Source organism: Taeniopygia guttata, chromosome 1A (assembly GCF_048771995.1).
Source record: "Taeniopygia guttata chromosome 1A, bTaeGut7.mat, whole genome shotgun sequence".
In the NCBI taxonomy this organism is placed as follows: Eukaryota; Metazoa; Chordata; class Aves; order Passeriformes; family Estrildidae; genus Taeniopygia; species Taeniopygia guttata.
The window spans coordinates 8778414-8797372 of record NC_133025.1 but is presented as its reverse complement, the minus strand read 5'-3'; the positions used below and the strand labels follow the sequence as shown (position 1 = coordinate 8797372).

General features: G+C 36.0%; 1 protein-coding gene across 1 annotated transcript in view; it reads right to left on the bottom strand.

The window, feature by feature from the left end:
• SEMA3A (semaphorin 3A) overlaps window positions 1-18959 on the bottom strand; it is a 164173-nt gene that overhangs the window by 66990 nt on the left and 78224 nt on the right. The gene's annotated exons all lie outside the window — the stretch shown is intronic.

Below are 18959 nucleotides of genomic sequence, written 5' to 3'. Positions count from 1 at the left end.
AATTTATTTTCATATTAATTTTCATGGGTTTATTGAATTATTTTTGCTTTCACTGAGAAAACATCTGAGTAACAGTAACTGAAGAAGCAGGAATTTGAAACTTTTATCTGAAAAAATGATAAAATCTATTTTTTACTGACTATTATTTCCTGAAATGTGCCACCACTGTAGATTAGTACATAACATGATACTAAATTCTGCTTTTCCTAGCCTGAGTATATCCTCAAATTCTATTTCAATTGCATCAGGAAAGCAATTTTATTATTATTATTATTATTATTATTATTATTATTATTATTATTATTATTATTACTCAATACCTTGAGATGAAACTTTTAAAATATACAGGCTGAGGGCAAGTCATAGGGGAATATAAACCAAGATTAAAAAGGGCCTCAGTCAACACCAAGTCAAATGAAGGTAAATAAATCCAAAGCAATGGGCTTTTCAGTACATTTAATTAATTTTAACTGGGGGACCAAGTTGCCAATCAATTTGAACAATATGTTTATCTTACATTTTGCACTGAGGATAAAACCAGAAGAACAGAAGTCCTCAACATTCACAGAAGGCTTGTGAAGACCTCAGAAAAACCTGGGATTTCCATTTCCCACCTGCATTGTGGTTAATTTGCACTGATACCTAATTAAGTCAAGGAGCCCCAAAGAGAAGGAATCAACCTCCACCTTGGAAGCAGCATCCTCCTTGGCTCCCTTCCTTCCCTATATTGCACATCCATACTGAACCCAGGCATGGGCCAGGCTAGTGACCAAACTTACTCCCAAAGTGTCATTTTAAACCTGCTGTGTCCATGATTCTGTAAGCCACAGGCTACAGATTGTATTACAGGCTTGTTCAATTACATCACACAAGCACCTATCTGTGTGTATTTATTACATATGTTCAAAAGCACACGAGATGGATTTCACATTTCCTTCCATTCTCTGAAGAAATCATGCAGGGAGAATGAACTGTTAGGAGGATAGCCATCTATGGCTTACTGCACTGCAAGATTAAAAGGTTGGACACAGCTTCATGAAGTTTGATCCCAGAATTCAAGCACAATCTCCTAAGGCGTGTTCTTAAACATGTAGCCTGCCTGACTATGTTTACACAGTCATCCTATATCTGTAATATCTGACACAGTATTAACATTTCTCTCACTCCTGCTGTCTTTCTTTCTGGCTCTTAATAATCCAGACACATTCCTTGGTTCTCTCCAGTTTTCTGTCTTTGCTCCTTCTAACCAGAGATTAATAAATAACCAAACAGAAAAGCATTTCTGGAATTCTACTGTAGGGTCCATATCTCGATCTTGCACAATAAATAAAAGTAGTAAATTGATGAGAATACTAAACCTCAACTGCAATAATAGAAGATGGCACTAATGCTACAAGCTAGTATTGAAAAATGTTATTATCAATCTACATTGTCTTGGCATTTCTCCTTAGTAGATGATAATTGCTCAACCTGCATACCAATTAAGATCTGATAAGGCTACAGAATCAGTGGCATGACAGTGAAAGCAGAATATATTCCCAAAATAATCCCATGTGTCATTATAAAACAAATAGGAAACAGATGTGGAAAGTGATTTGGTGTAGGAAGGATCTGATTTTTGACTGTTTTCTGGTTTATGTCACTGTAACTCTACTGATATTGGTGTGTAGAAGGCAAGAACAAGTGGAGACCCAGGTCAACCTAAATCAGAGATGATCTACCTTTCTCTTTCTGTTTGTGGAATAAAACAATTGAAATAAGAGGCCTGTAAGGGAAATCCCACAGTGTTTTCACATTTCAGTTAAAAAGCAACGAAGAGACAAGTACTGTAAGTTTCCAAATTTATGAGTGAGTAATAATGACAATAAATACATCATTGCTAAGTGACAAATAAATGCATCATGGTTAGTCTGAGGCCTCAAGAGGTCTGATAAACATTCTGTAGGAAGTCTAACCTGTCACAAACAGGGCAACTTGCCCAAACAGCTTTTTGGGTGCTGAAATCAATCCACCTCTATCTACAAACCAACAGAACATAAAGGCAACAGAGGAATAAAATCTTTTCTACATACCACCTGCCATTTTAAAAGCCTAGGAAGCAATATGACTTGTGATAGGTATTTGATCACACTAGTGACTTGTCTGTGGCATTTCCACCCAAATTTCATCAGTCTGCCTGGAGATCGTGAAGAACAAGGCTCTGCTCAGAGATTTAGGAGGTCTTTATATGAGTGTGGCCCTCTTTTGTACAGTACAGACAAGAGCTGTCAGATGGAAAGAATGCACACTGTTTTCAGAAAAATTCAGATCAGCTAATAATTTTGCTGCTGCTTGGGTTTTGCAGTTAATTGAATACAAAGAATGGTACTGCAGTGAGTCAGCAAATGCCTGAGCCATAGACAGCAAAACCCCCTCTGTATTAAACAAATGCTCAATGTTGCAAAGTTTTATGAGGGCTATTACAGAATCAAGGACAGGAATTCATGACAAAGCAAGATTGCTAGGTGGGAGAAAATTTTCAAGAAATGCAAAAAGAAAACCAAAATTCAAAGAAAGGCCTTTGTAACTCAGCAATTAGCCCAATTTATTGTCTAAACCCTTTCATTAGTTGCACTGACATTCCAAAAGGATATTACAATGTACTTCAAACCTTTTTTATAGATCCTTGTAGCTAAAAACCTTGCTGTGACATGTTTTATGGGTTATTAAACACTAAGTTTATATCTCATTGATGCTTCTTTATAATCCATAGTAAAACCACTGAAAATGAGATTGTTTAGGTCTTGAAATTCCACAAACCCATAAAGACAACAAATGACTGCTGGATCATGGTATGACATGAATTGTTTCACCTAGTAAATGCCTTGCATGGTAGGAGATAATGCTTCTAGCTCCTTAAAACATATGTTTTCCTGTAGCAGACAGTGTGATAGATGGCAAGAGTTTTTAGCCAAAAAGAACTACAGTTCAGTCCTAGAAATGAAGGAAAGAATTGCTGTGAATCCCGATGATCTGCCACTTCCAGGCTCCAGAGACTTGCTTCCAAACAGCTGAAATACTGAAACAATGTGGCATAACATGACACTGAGTGGTGACAAGACATTGCTATCTGACTAGACATTTTACATCTTGTTATTGAATAACTTCAGTCAGCCAGCGAGCCAATAAAACATAATGCTATGTATACATAAACATAACAACTCTATAGCTATTTATACATATATATATATTTATACCCAGTATTATAACCTCTTAAACAATATTTTTGTATGTCTGCCTACACCTAGCCCATTCAGTACTGTATCAACATAACAAAGATAAGGGATATGACAACTTAAATTAGCTGTTATTGGTAAATATATATTTTATTTCCCAGTTTAGTACTACTGCCTTGCAGGTGAACTTGTGGCCAGTGAGGAAGCATTAACCTACCTACTATCCTGAGACTGGACAGCACTAACTACTGAATTTCAGGAGGATTTTTGTCCTGTAATTTTTCTGGTAATTCTCACAGAAATCATCCCACAACTGCAGAGCTTAATGCAGCAAAACCACTGCTGGTCAATAATGAATAAACACAGTGCAAGCAAATAGTCTGAATAGACTTTGTTGATGGACTGTGTACAGCTACTATGGAGTTACTACTTGTTTAAATTATTAGGCATGGAATGACAGCAGTGAAGCTTCCCAGCCATTCTAGTGCAATGGAATGAACTCATATCCTTACTCTTGTAACCCTCAAACCACAAATAGAAAGGAACACATTTCCAGGGTATCTTTCAGGGACTAAATGATTTCCACAAGAAGTTGATGAACAAAGAATGGTCCATAAATATGCAAGAGCGTTAGGACCCATCACAATCTTTGTTTAATAAAAAAGGTAGAGTTGGCCATAGCTGTGAGATTTTTTGATGTTGACATTCCCCTTATTATTTACACAAACTGTGTTGTTCCAAGATTAAGTATTTCATAAAATGAGCTGATCAAGAAAAAAAAGGTGGCAAACACCAAAAGTAACATCCCTGACCCAAAATCCCAGAAGATTTTCAGACTGCCTGGAGTATAACAATGCATCCATTGTGCACTGGAGGACTTTAAAGCCAGTGGCAATGTCTCTTAACTGAGTAAGAAGTTGCTGGCATGGAAATATTTTGTTCTCCGTATTGTTCAGTACCGGAAAGTTCAAAAGGCAAAGCTCCACTTCCTGCTCCAGGGAAAACTTTCAGATTTGTTAAGGTTTGGATTTCTCCCCTCTACATAGAGGCATTTAGTTGAGGTGGCTGAATTTGCTGCCCTGGTCGCGGCAGAAGGCTACAGGTCCCTCTGAATGAGGAGTCAGAGCAGCTCAGAACTGCAGCTCCCAAGGGCAAGATCTCGTCATTGACCACAGAGGAACCTTCATATGAAGTTAGGTCTGAGCTAAGAATCTTCCTGAAATGAACACTGCAGAGGCAGCTGATTAGAGACACCTTAGAGACTTTTACAAAGCAGAAATTTGATGATTTTGCTCCTTGAGTTTTTTTTCCCCCTTTTTTTCTTTTTTTTTTTTCTCCTGCCTTCCAATATATTAATACCAGTGAATTTCTGATTCGCCTCTTGCCCATACAAATTTCTATGCACACATTAAATAACTACATCAAGGCTATTTCAGAGAGTCTTTTGAGCAAATTTCACTCTGTGAGAATTGATTTATTTATGAATTATGTTACTTTTCAAGAATAATTTTAAGTGAAACAACTGTGCAGGATATGGCTATGTTATTGTTATTATATTTCCTATTTCACACTTAATCTATTGAGTCATGAAAACTATTAAATATGAGGACTTTGGTTTCAGGTTTGGGAATCATGCTGTTACAGAACTTTTAATGAGGAACTTTTATTAAATTTATCCCCATGGAATGCTTTATTTTTTAAAAAGTGCAAGTGCAAATAAATATAATGTGAGAAATTATGCAAAAAATACAAATATTAAAACAAATATAGATGTTGAGGCAAGTGGTAACCATTAGGGAAATAGGTGAAAAGTGAATGAAACAATAATGCAACTGCTTTAAATCATTAATTATTAGAAGAAAAAAAAAAAAAGAAAAAAGAAAAAAAAAGAAAAAAGAAAAAAAAAAGAAGTGAACACAGTGGGTTTCTGACTTTTCGTCTTCAGGCTCCATGTGCTATAGGGTTTTATCTGCAACATCTGGAGGACACTGGGCTCTGCAACACCTTTATTATATTTTGTTTTTCCAACTTGAGGCTTAGCGGAATTGAATTATGAAAATCAGTTTTAAAATCCTATGGGAAATCACTCTAAGTGACAGATCTTTAGTGAAACAGTGTTCCCAAAGAAAGGACTTCGGCTTCTGTAGGATCTGGAACTGAAACATTCTTGGATGGCTGTGCTGTACTGTGCTAAAGGACACAGAGAAGGAGCTTTATTGAGGAGTATTTACCTGCAAAACTGACCATGAGCTATGAAGATCTGCCCACCTCTCTGTGCCTCCCACAGGCAGTTTGCTCAGTTTCCTGATCACTACAAGACCTCTCAAACAGTCCCTGCATTAATCTGTGTCCGCTTCTTCACACTCAAGAGATATCCTTTCCTCCATACCTGTGGATATTCACTGGCATTTTGGTGCCTGAAAATCTTGTAAAATCAAAACAAAAGAGCTGCTGTGATGATAACCAGCTCCATGCTTCATTTCTGTTGATTAATGAAAGAAAAACAGATTAATGTTTCTTCTCTTATCCCTATACATCACTTCTACTGGAAAGTTTTCCTAGCTTCTGATCTTCAGAAGATGCCTTAAAATACAGTAGACAATTCTGGAAAGCACAAGTTTTGAATACCTGACTCCATAGACTGAATTTAGACAACTCACCCTCTCAATAACTGTCTTTCAGTCAATTATCAAACACCCCACACTACTTTGCTTTCTTCTGAAATTAAATCTATCAATATTTATTAATTCATCATACATCTTTGCAAAAAGGGAAATGTTATCTATCTATCTATCTATCTATTATAAGCCAATGAATTTAATGAAAGGGGAATCAGCCAACTGGGCTGTTGAGGAACAGCTGGTTCAATCTATTCATTATTCCTAGCTCATGATCAGTAAGTGCTTCTGCTTCCGACTGGGAGAGAAACCAAGTGTCAATGTCAAATGGTGAAGACTTGTTCACACCTGAACATACCAGTCTGCATACTAATATTGGTATTGATATGAATAATAGCCTCTTCCAAATCACTGTGCAACATATGTAAATAAAAGGGAGGGCAGGCGCAGTCAAATCGAGCAGCTGTTCAAAAAAGACGTATGTTCATGAACTTGTTTTTGCAATATTTCACAAACGAAATTCACCAGACTTACCTGACTTTCATGCAACAGCTTTTTGGGTTTGGTTTTTTTTTTTCCCTGATGATGTCATTTATCTATTTGCACCAATTTTAAATTTCTGCCTATTTTGGATAATGTGTTCTAGTTCTACAGCAAATAAATGAGCAGAGATGAGTTTCATTATAGTGTCATTATACTATTCATTGCTTTAGAAATTCCTGCAAGTATAGAGTGATTAGAAAAAGAAAACAACTCAAAACAAACCAAACACACGGTTAACGTGAATGACATGTTAACCTTGACTGATTAGTAAAGACACCAAAAATGTCATCCCAATGGCATACCAGACACTAGATACCATCAAGGATATTGAATAATTCTCAGAGGACACTGAGAATTAAATGTCTTTGTATTGCAACTTTCTGGGTTGTCAAGTGTAATACATCACCTAAGATGACTGTCTGGCTCATATAGGATGACCTCTGGAAATATAACCACCATACAATGACTGTCTGTTCTAGTCAAGTTGTTAAGTGGTCTGCATATGTAAGAAATAAGATATACAAACCTAAAACCAGTACACGTAACTGAACTACATAACCTAAAAGTATCCATTCTTTAAGTGTTCTTATTCTTGCCCCTAACATATTTTCCATTAAAAACATTTGGAGCAGATTCTAATTGCTTTAGCAGATTCTACTATTATGTTAAATAAATTATTGGGCCATACTCTATTACATGATTGTACAAGTTTTCTATGGTTATTTTTAGCATTCAAGACCACTTCTTTCCCCCTTTGTCTTCTGGATTTCCTGTATGTTATTAGACTGTGGTGAGGTCAGGCATCAGAGGAAATAACAGGAGTGCTGACTCCTAGACCCAATGTTTTATGAATTACTGAGCATCAGTGATGTAATGGCAATAAATCTAACCCAGCCTCAGTCTTGTGTCCTGTTGTAAATAAATGAAGTTAGCAAAGGTGTTATTTTATTCAAGAGCTTTCCTGATGAGAACAGAAATGTTTCACCTCAGGGGATTGTTTGCAAAATTGCTTCTGTAATTAGGGTGCTGTTTAACAAGAGAAGGGATCTCCAGTTTTCCTGGGGAACTTTCAAGTCTGAGTCAAGGATATCTTATTTACAACACAAAAACAACTGCAAATTAGGGAAGCAACATACAGAAAGGACTTAGTCAAGTGGTGTTAACATATAAGCATATGGCCGAGATTTTCTAATTTCCCAAGTGATTTTGCACACTCATAAGTTGGGCACCCAATTTAAAACTTGCTCAAGGGCTCTGATTTTCAGCAAATACTTTCCTGGGCAATTTAAAATTCTGATACTTGGAGCTGTTAGTCACTTCTGAAAATGAAGGCATATGTCTGCACTGCTTTTTATCCTATCTGCCTTTTAATTCCCAGGGAAAAGTCTCTAATATGAACACATGATCTAAGTTAAAGGTTTCAAAAATCTGACTGTAAATGAGTGACAGAATAAGGAGTAAACCTAGAAAAATACAATTAATTTTTTCTTCCTAAAATAAGACTTTATGAACATACTTTCAGAGAATTTGTGCAAGTAACAAACGGGAAGAGAAGTACATCAAAGCAACTACTGCAACAACTATTAAACTTTGTTTTTGTCTCTAAGATATTGCAATCGATTTGCAGCATTTCATGCAGAGGTGCCTATGAAGTGTCAGATCTAGACCAGTGTTTGACACATATTCAGATTTTTAAAAAGACATAAACAAGTCTGAAATACAGAACCTGAAATTCAGACCCTTTGGGCAATTTTGCTTTTCCTGAGGCAAAGCTTAAATGTGAAATCTCTGCAATAAGCACTTCTCTTTCCTCTTTGTTCCCTCCACATGCTTTCAGTGTTACAGCACCCAGACTTTCTGCAGCCTCATTTCATTTTTCTTCATTGTCGAGTAATAATATCGTCAAATTTTAATAACTGGTATTGCATTAGAGAACAATGCATTTGAAAAGGTAACTTCTATTGTGCACATGGAGACATAACTAAAAGTAGACATAATTATAACCTCTCTCTGTGACAAGTTGCAATTATTCCTCATGGCACTGTGTCTAAGAGCAATGCATTCCTCATACTGGTTGGGGGGGTTTATTAAAAAAGTTAAGAATGCTTGATATTCTTTCCCCAGCGCAACAAAAACTTCGCTGACACAGTAACAGATGGATTTAAGTGGTTTTGAAAAAAGTATATTAAAATTCACTTCTTTATTCACTATCTTTCCTGCTTTTCTAGCACCCAGGAGTCCCCAGAAGGTGAGAGAGTCAGTGACACTGGCAAGAATATTTGATACACTCAGCTCATATATGTATATATGTACATTCTTAAATAGGACTGCACCATGTCAGCAGGGCAAATCAGCATCCAACCAACCAGGTAACCCAATTACTGATATTTATATTTTTGAAAAAGAAATGCAGCCTTTCATTTAACAAAACTTTGTTTGGCTCCAAAGCGTGGCTCATTATATAGTAGGTGTAGTGTAGTGCAGTATAGTTTAGTATTGTTAGTACAGCATAATATTGACTTTGTTGGTTAAAAAAAACGGACAAACACATCAACTGGGATTTTTTGGTTGTTTTTTTTTTTTGTTGTTGTTGGGTTTTTTTTGACAAAGAAAACTGGAATTCTGATTATTTCATTTTTCACCCTCTTCCACCAGATCACAGACACAGTGAGGAGTGGTCATGGTCATGAACTGAGTTATGCAGGACCTGTGCTCTGCACAGGGTTAAGTACACTTAAAGCACTAAACACTACAGACTGATGCCATTCCAGATGTGCTGAGATCCTCAGGCTTCCATGGGTATCTTCTCTGGCCCTGCTCTCAGAGATTCAGCATGGAGCCCACTGAAGTCACGGAAAGATTCACTTCAAGTTCAGTGAACTCCAGAGGAATCTTTCTCATATCCCTTGCCATGTTTACATGTTAACTTGAGGTCATGGCAAATCCTTCCAAATGAGTATGAATTAAAACAGTTGTTCTCCATCACCATCAATTTAAAAGGTTTGAACTGATGAATATATGATTTCTAAACCTGCATCTGTACCACCACCCTTCTGCTTTTTGTCATCATTAAAGTAATGGCAATAAACACTGAGAAGAAAAATCATATGTGTTCTTAATCCATACCTATTACTTGTTTTACAATGCAAGTTTCATTTGCATTTATTCAGATAAATGGTAAACATTTAATTGCATTTAGATATTCATCCTTGAAATGTATAATTACACACAAACACATATATCCACAAACAAAAATAATAAGACTGGAAATATTGTCTCACCTACTGTGCCAAATCACCCTTTTAATTTGTTATTCATGAGCAAAGGCACCTTTAGACAATGATCTGGGTTCTCTCCTCAGCAATGCTTGTGAAACCCCAGTGAAAGCCAACAGAGCTAAAGAACAAAGTCAGCTTTGGAGATTATCAAGAAGAACAAATATCAGAATGATCTATATATTTTTTGCATATCCACAACATAGGCATAATTTTTAAATGATTGGGTTGTTTCTTGTCTTAGTTTTACAGCTAGTTAATTTCCCTGCTTTAACTTAACCTGGGATCTGAAAATTTTGAACCTAACTGGTAGGTAAAAAAACAATGCCTTGTATTTATTTAATAAAATCTTCTCAGACCATCTGCAAGATAATGCTGCTCAGTTTCCTATCACCTTGGATGTAAACATTTCAACAGGAGAAGGTGTTTGTGCTGTTTAAGGCACTTTCTGGACTCTGCTAAGCTTATCTTCTCTTCAGAGACAAAACTTTGTTTACCTCAGATTTGAACACACTGATTACAGGCCCCTGAGAAATAGGAGACAGTTTTTGAAACATTGTTAACTATAATTGGTTCCTGAAATGTAAGTCCCTTGAAGGGGAAGAACTCAGAGATACGGCCTTGTAGGAAAAGTGACCAAAAGCCTGGAAGGTGCTGGAGATCCCTGGTAAGCCAAGTCTCACAGGGCCAGAAAGGAACACTAGGACCATTTAGAGATGCACAGAAAACATGTGGGAATGAAGTCCATCTTGCCCCTCCTTTTGTATGGAGGCATTAAAATTAACACAAATAGAATTCAAAATATAATAGCCCAGCTGTCTTTCTGTTTGAGGAGGTGTTAGCAGTAGCAGAGAAGTTAAATCACAAGATTGGCATTTTATTCTCATATCATCAACCAAGCATCTTCCCCAAAAGCCATTCAGCCCAGGCCACTCTCCTCTCATGTTTCAGTGTTTCTATTCAGCTAAAATAGACCAAAACAATTAGTGCATTTTATGTAAAGCTGTGTTCATGGTTTCCTTCTGTATCTTTTCACAGAAAACCATTCCACAAACAATAGTGCAGTTCATATTTAATAGATCAAATTCAAGGTCTTAAAGTTGTGATTTTTTTTTTTTTTTAATGAATGATGTTAATGCCCAGTAACAGTCAGAAAAAGCAAGTTTCATGCACAGAGTTTTTAGGAATGAAATAAACAAAACCAACAGTATGTTTATGCCTCTTTAAATGCATGGCACTCCTGCATTTTCAGTATTGCATGAAGTTACAGTCCTCTAACTCAGAAAACATACCCATTGAAGGAAATAAGAAGAAAAGAACAGTACTCTCAGGGTTTTTTTTCCCAAAATGAGAAACTGGCAGGCAGAAGGTTTAAAATAAAATAAAGGGATGTTCCTCCCATGTTGCAATTTGTAGGGCTTGGGATCCTATGGAGACTTAAAAGATATATGAGCTCAAGAAATGCCAGTACTAATTTATCAAAACGAAGTCATTGAAAAGCATTAACGACAGAGATTCCACCCCTGGTTCAGGAAATCCCTGAACAAGCAGTGCTGGAGCCTGGGAGACGATATCACTAAGCACTGCTCCTGCTCGCTCATTCTCCTCCGCTGACATTCATTATGGGACCCGGTGAGAACCAAGGTCCTGGGCTAAATGAGCCTTTGGTCTGAACAGATTGGACTGTTCTTATGAAATGAGGCAGAGAGAAATTAGGTAATTTAGCCAGGAAATCTATGCCAAAGCAAAAAGCTAATGTTCTAGTTCCTGAGCCTTGCCCAGTGCCATAAACAAAAGTATATAGTCCTGCCTCAGATCCCAGTCAGGCAAATGGCAACTGAGCTTACTCAGCACATGCAAAGCTATGCACAACTGTGCCAAGTAAGGATCACTTGTGATGGGGAGCGTACATCAGCTTTTGTAGCCTTTAGTCTTCCTGTGATTCCCAAGGAATATCTCTGTTGGGTTCCCCATGCATGGACAAATTGCCATATGCAAATTGCCACTTGTTTTCTATTCACTGGAGTTTTACAAAAACTAGCAGCGGAAGCAAAAAATCCCTCACACAGATTTCCTGCTCTAAAGCAACTTAATTAACCAAACTATCATATAAACAAATATTTAAAATAAATAAGTCATTTAGCTTAGAATGACAATTAGAAAATGCATACAACAATATTTCATAGAGACAAATTTGGGGTTTTTTTCACTGACTTCTATGATTCATATACAGCCAGTGGAGATTGATGTGACAATATTATTTTAAATGTTACCATCACTTCCAATGCTTATTAAAATAATCTAATCTATTGAAACATATTGTAGGGAAGAAGAGCTGATATGTAATTATCTCCTTCCCTAAACTGTTCTTTGATTTGGTTTCAGGATTCCAGGACTCACCCATTTTTTGTGTTAATAGCCAGCACTGATGTCACTGGGAGAAACAGAACGGAAGATAGAGGTGGAGGTTGAATTTGAAGATAAATTTAATAAAAACATTAGAAACCACTGGATAAGAAATGCAAACAAACATCCAACAAGTCCACCTCTGGTTTCATAACTTCCTTACTTCTTGATGTATCATAATATCCTTCCTTTCCCCTTTTTAATCATGCAAGTTAACAGCTGTCTTTTTAAACATTTTTAGACTCAACTTCAAGTGCCTCACTCAATACCATATGTCACACATTTCCTCTCTTTTTTTTGTGAAATGGCTTCAGATAGAATGTTTTAACCTTATTTTCCTGCTGTCTGGATTTTGTCTGTTGGTATTCAGAAGCCTCTTTCTATCTCAAATGTCATTAATTTTAAGTCGTCTCATCAAATTTTAGTCACAGGTTTTAAATTCTGCACTGCTAATCTTCTTAACCAATATAAGAAGTTAAAAACTCATTTATTAAAAATTGCACTATGATGAGGAACCTCGCTTACAGAGCAGCTAAAGTAGAAGATTACTGGTAGAAAATTAATAACTGCAAGTTGCAAACAGAAAATGAAGTAACAATAACAGGATGCAAAACAGACCAGGCTTGCTTACAATGGCCTGCTTCTATCTACCTTTTAGAGCTATTTATACAATATTCAACATGAGGATTTGATCAACTGTCTTTGGTGACAATGTCTGTGGAAGAACTCCAAAGACTTCTAGTAGATTTACATGTCAAGAGTGTGAATTTTAAAATCTAAGTCTGACAGAATACCTAAGTCCCTGTTGTTTTCAGATGGCTGATGTGGATTGTTTTAAGATGGACAATAATTTGCCTCAAGTATTGTACAATTAAATTGTAACTCAAATTTCATACTGCTTCCTGAGTTCCCTTCTTGGATTCAATATGTATAATTTTATTCTTTCTAGTTCAGAGAAATATAAATCGATATCTGGGAACTTTTCGGAAACGCACTGCTTCTGAGTGGCTACCTCATTTTATTTTATTTTATTATTTTTATTTCATTAACGTCTCAGGTGCTATGGTAGATGTGAAGGATAAGTACTGTTTCTGAAGATGCAGAATTCTCTACATTGCCTAAGGATAAGCCTGGAACACTTCCAATCTTCCAACATACTTCCCTACTGCCACCTATTCATCTTTCTCACTGTCTTTTCCCTCCATTTCATGACCTGTATTCTCTGGCACTGTAAGAAACCCCAAATCTCTCTCCTTTACCTGTTCAGAGTGTCCTCCATGTGATGCTGCCTATGGAGAGTCTATAAAACCCAAAACTATGTTGCTCTTTTGAAGCATCTAAATGCTGAAAATTGTCAGTGTCAGTTTTACTTCACATATATGAAAACATTGAAATAATTTACTTAAGTTCCTTCTGAATGAGGTTTTGAGGCTGCTCTTTATAAAACCACCTTACTGGACACTTAACTACATGGGTAATTAATGCTCTAATTTGACACTGGCACATAAAGCCTAATGCTAGCTCTAGAGAAAATAAAAAGTAGTCAGTGATGACACTGCATCAGATTCAGCTTTAAAGGCAACTTTAAAAGCAAATATGCAGTACTCATATTCATTGTCTCCAATTGTTCACTGAAATATCTTGACAAAATATTGCCATCTCTTTTTAATGAAATAATCTGAAAGTTTGGCTATTGCAATTAAAGTCACTACGCTGGTTCATTCATTCATCAATGAGAATGGTAGCTATTTATACTTTTTGTTAGATCTCATCTCACATCTTACCAGATGGCTACTACATTTAAAATCCTCCTTACATTAAGCACAAACCTTCAAATCCAACCTTCTTTTCCCCTCTGTTCAGCAAACTGGCTTCAACTACATCATTTCTGCTTTTTAGGTGAAGACTTTGGGTGCAGTTGCAGCTGCTGTTACAGTATATCACACCCTTTTTTTGGAAATTTACTTTAGTCTTGTGAGCCTGGAGGAGACCAAGTGATTTAGAAGCAGCAGTCCCAAAAGAGAAAAATCAGCTAAGGAAGCTTAGGAGACTCACCACAGTTATTTAACTACTGCCCCAGATAAAATCTTGGAGTAATTGAAATCCTTGTTGGCCCCAAAGTATATTGCTTTTTTCTCTTTGGGAAGTTTTAGAAGGGCTAATTTTGGATTTTTTTCTGACCATACTTACTACTCAGGCAAACAAAAAAGAAAAAAAAAAATTCTAGGAATAAGTTTAAAAAACACCCCTCTTCTTTTTGGGAACTTTTCCACCAAAGAAATAATTCTGCACTGGGATTTGATTCCTCCTATTCAAATGGGTCATGTGGCAGTGGGTCATTGTTCCATATAAGTAAGATGCCAGGCTTTTTGTAAGCAACTGAAATCTTCAGCTTTCTTTATGTTCTTCTATTATCTGTTTTAAAGCATTTCCTTATTTATTATCTTTAATACCCCATGAAATACACTGATTGTAAAAATAATATCTAAGTCACTAAATGTTATGTAAACTACTTGCTAAAATGTCAGCTAAAAGAAAACATATTTTTAAGGGATTCTATATCATCTTTCTACAAAAAAAAAAAAAAAAAAAAAGCAGATATTTTCCTTTATTTTCTTTACGGCCTGTCATGAAGACCTTTATTTTGTGATTCTGATATGTGACTGTTTTTATAATGTCAGGAAAGTACCTTGAGTTAAAAAATTTATTGTGCTATAATCTTTGTACAGCAAAGATTTAGCATTTCTGCATTAACCATCCTTTACACTGTAGTCTTACTATCTCCCTTCGAGGTAATCCTTTTTACAGAGGGTCATGGCTTTTCACTGTCTGTATGAAAACACATTTGCACAAAGAAATAAAAGCCAAATCCACAAACCTACAAATGACAAGCAGAAAGGGCTTGTATTCCAGCTTGCTTTCCTGCAAAATCCTTTGAAAGGCTAAACAGCCTTTTCAGGGCAAGCACTAATCTGCAGACTTGTATCCCTATGCTTGAATGTAATGAGATTCCAGTAAACACATGCACTCTGTGCCACAGTGAGCTCAGTTTAAGAGCAGCTTATTTTCAGCTACTTTCAAGCAGCTCAGACCAGATCTGAAATGGTACTTTAACTGAAATGAGAATATCTGTGCAGGGATTTGCACGGAATTCGTAAGAATTCATTCACAGGTTTCCTGACGGACAAGGCTAAAGTCATGCAGAGAGCTCTTTCACAATCAAAGCTTCCACTTCGTTGTCCAAATTCTCATTTTTTTAATTTCCTTTCCTGACTGAGGTTAAACAAAGTCAACTTTACCCATTAATTTTCTGTTTATCCTCACTAGTCTTTTAAAGAATACCTAAATCTTGTACTTGAGTTTGAATCATTGACTATTATATTATATCCTTTGGAAAAACGTTGCCTTTTTCTGTGTTAAGTAGCAGTAATTTTCTTTTGAGGCCAGGCTGAAGGGGAATCTGAGCAACTGGGTCTAATGGAAGGTGCCATGGCATGGGGGTTGGAACCAGATGATATTTAACACCCCTTCCAACCCAAACCATTTTATGATAAATGATGCCAAATCTTTCCATATTCTAAATTCAGTATAAGTTCCACAGATTTTTAGTTAGGAATCAAAATTAATGGTCTAGACTATACAGACTTCAAGGGATTTGTTATTTGGTAAGTATTCCAGAAAAAGACCCTTGGTACAGAAACAGTAAGTTAATGAAGACTTACTTTTTCATTACTCCTGCACTTAAATAATGAAATGAGATCCCTGTTTCTTAACAAAAGATGATGAAATGCATAAACAGAACGGTTTGTTAAAACAGAATAAAATAAATTGTTATTCAGAGTCAATGAAGTTAAGCAATTCAACCAGCTATAATTAGATTAAATATGCCACCATGACTATTGTTGATATATCACCTTCATGACCATTGATGCTCAACCAAACAAAAAATGAAACTTGGATCAAGTAAAGAGGAAAAAACCCAGTGCTATTGCTCTGCAATTTTCTGCTGTTTGACACATGGTTTGTATTGTAGGTGCACAAATATCCCTTACGAAACCCTTTGCAAGCTTGTAAATAAACACTGGCTACACAGTCTAACGTTGATTTATACAAATGGCAAATGCTTTCAGGTTTTATGCTGGTTCCATATTTCAAACAAGTTGGAAGTATAGATGAAATGATCATTGCTTTGGAAAAGTAATCAATGCCATTTGTTTTTCTGATTACTGGTTTGTAATTAAAAAAAAACAAAACAACAAAAAAAAAAACCCTCATACCTCAGGGCAAAAGAACTCACTGGAAGATAATCTTCCTCTCTTACACTGTTTGTTTTCTAATTCCCCTCCTCTCTTAGACCGTTGGTTTCTAATCCTCCTTCAAAAACTGTTTCCAAGTTTGGAACCAGGCTGAACCAATCAGTATATTTTTACTGTGCCAGAGGTAAAAATCTGTATTATCTGAGAAGCTACAGCACAGAGAACTCACCAATTCTACGAGAATCTGAATATTAAGACTTTTTTTTTTCACTCTTGCATATGATAACTTCCTGTAGGCTTGGCCCATAAGTGTGCAGAGGGGCATCTAAAGATTATCTGGCAGACAAATAGTTCCACCACTTCTAGTTACCTTCTTTGGGGACTCTTTTTGGCCCAGGGACACAGGACAATTTTCACATGACAATGATTGAAGCTCCAACTTTTAAGAAATCTGAATTGCAGACAGCAAAACTAACTAAGGCCAAATGACTTGCCCTGGGCAGAAGCCTGAGAACTAGAGAAGAACTCCTAACACTGTTGTTATCTTCAACCAAAATGTGCAGCAGTCTTCCATATCACCGATAAGAAGGTGTTACCACTGTTAATTATCTCACTGGCATTAAAAAAAAAAAAAAAAAAAAAATCAGAACCTGAAAAATCCCTAGATTTCTGTCACTAATTCTTTGTGTTTCTTTTCCTGTTGTTAATACTTTCAGAGCTAATACTTTCTGTGTTGTGAGTAAAGTTTTCTGCAGCATAACACGCATTTCTTTCTTTATTTCTTTTCTGTTCCATCAGAAGACATAATTAGGCAAAACATTTAAAGAGTAAACTTAAGGTATGTTAATAATATCATTGCCTGGAGCAAAGCCAATGTTTCAGGAGGACAGCAGAGATCTGAACTTTACATCTTCTTGCTTACATATGAAAAGGTCTCAGATGAAGGATCTATTTATCTAGTAGATTGTTTCTCTTTAAACAAAGAATAGAAAAAGTAGAATGTACTGCTTTATTTGTATTTGTCACTGCCAGTTTACATAATGCTAAGAAATTATTTTTTTAAGTCAAAATCTGTCACTGATGTGGCCCATGTCATATTTCTACTTTAAGAGGTGGTGAAAAATGTTTATATCCACATCAAGCCGCTTGCTCAACTTTTCTAGTGTGGTTTATATTAAATGCAGAAGAAAGGCAGCAACTTGGTAATCCCTGAAAGCATCCTTGTAATGAGTCAGACTGAGCTGCTGGCAAAACTCAAGTCATTTGGTACCAGGTTTTTAACTCCATGTAGCAGCAGAGGTGTGAAAAAGACCAAGTGAATTTTAATACTTCTCTCATCAGAATGCTGCTACTCGAGCTTTGCACTTACGCGGCACATGGAACATCACTGTGATAATTTTGACATTCCATTTCTCTTCATCTGTCTTGTCACTGTTCTTTTTAACATGCATCAGCATTATTCTACATGTAAGAATGAGCAAGATTGTTTTATGCTTAATAGCAAATGGATACATCTTCAAGTCCTCTGACCAATATATGCCTGATATTCTGCACATGTAATAATTACTCCAAAGCTGATATTTAATTTACTTAATTAATTTCATTGTGAAGGCACGCTTGAAGGCATGTTGCTGAAGGATTCCTCCAAAGTAACCATTTAACAGCTAAGTAACCTTTAATTACTAGCCATAATGATACACATCTAAGATAGATATTGTTATACTGTGACATCTGAGCACTTTAACCTAAAGGTAGTTATTAGCACTCCCATGCAAGATTCATTATGGATCATATTTCATTAATGGAGAGTAAGTATTGTGTTCTCATCTGATTATGTACTTGCAAACACTTATTAATATATCTCTCTGAATGTGACCATGTTGCAACTTGGAGGAATCCATAGATTTTAATAAATCAGGAAGCATTTCTTAACTAAACTATATAAAATCATACAGGAGAAAAGCTGCACGACAGTTCTTCTGGACTTAGCTGATATGAGCTCTAAATAGGAAATTGCTTAGGGATGGACAATGTGTACAATTACTATTAGCAGTGCAAGATTTGAAACTGAAATAATTAAATGTAAATTAATGCTGCACTGCAAGAATCACTAGTTGTGATTTATATCACTACAGGTGAGAAGACAGTCCAGACTTGCAGATGACTGCAAACATACACAAATTAAAATAGATTAGATGACATAGCAAGTCATCACCAATTCTAACAGGCGTGAATTCATCATGATAATATTTATTTATTCTGCACAATACTTCTTTTTATATAAGTTTTCCAATGGTGACTGTTTTTTTCATCCAAATGTTTCTCACATTATTTTTGACTCAGTCAGCTACAGAAAAAATATTTTTAAAAACAAAGCTTTTTTCTGGGAAAAAATAAAAATAACCATATGTGAATTGTCTACAGCAAGTAACACAGAAGCTGAAGAGAAAGAAATAGCAGGCATTAACTCGTCTTTCCTTGAGTTCCCAAGAAATGTTGCAAAGTTACTCACCCTTTTCCAAGGAAGTGAGTTAGGAAATAAACTAATTTACTCCAAATCCACAGAGGCATTAACGAGTCAGAGGAATATCTTTCATCTGAGTCAGGTCATACTCATTGCATTATTTTTCTTACATGAATGAGGGA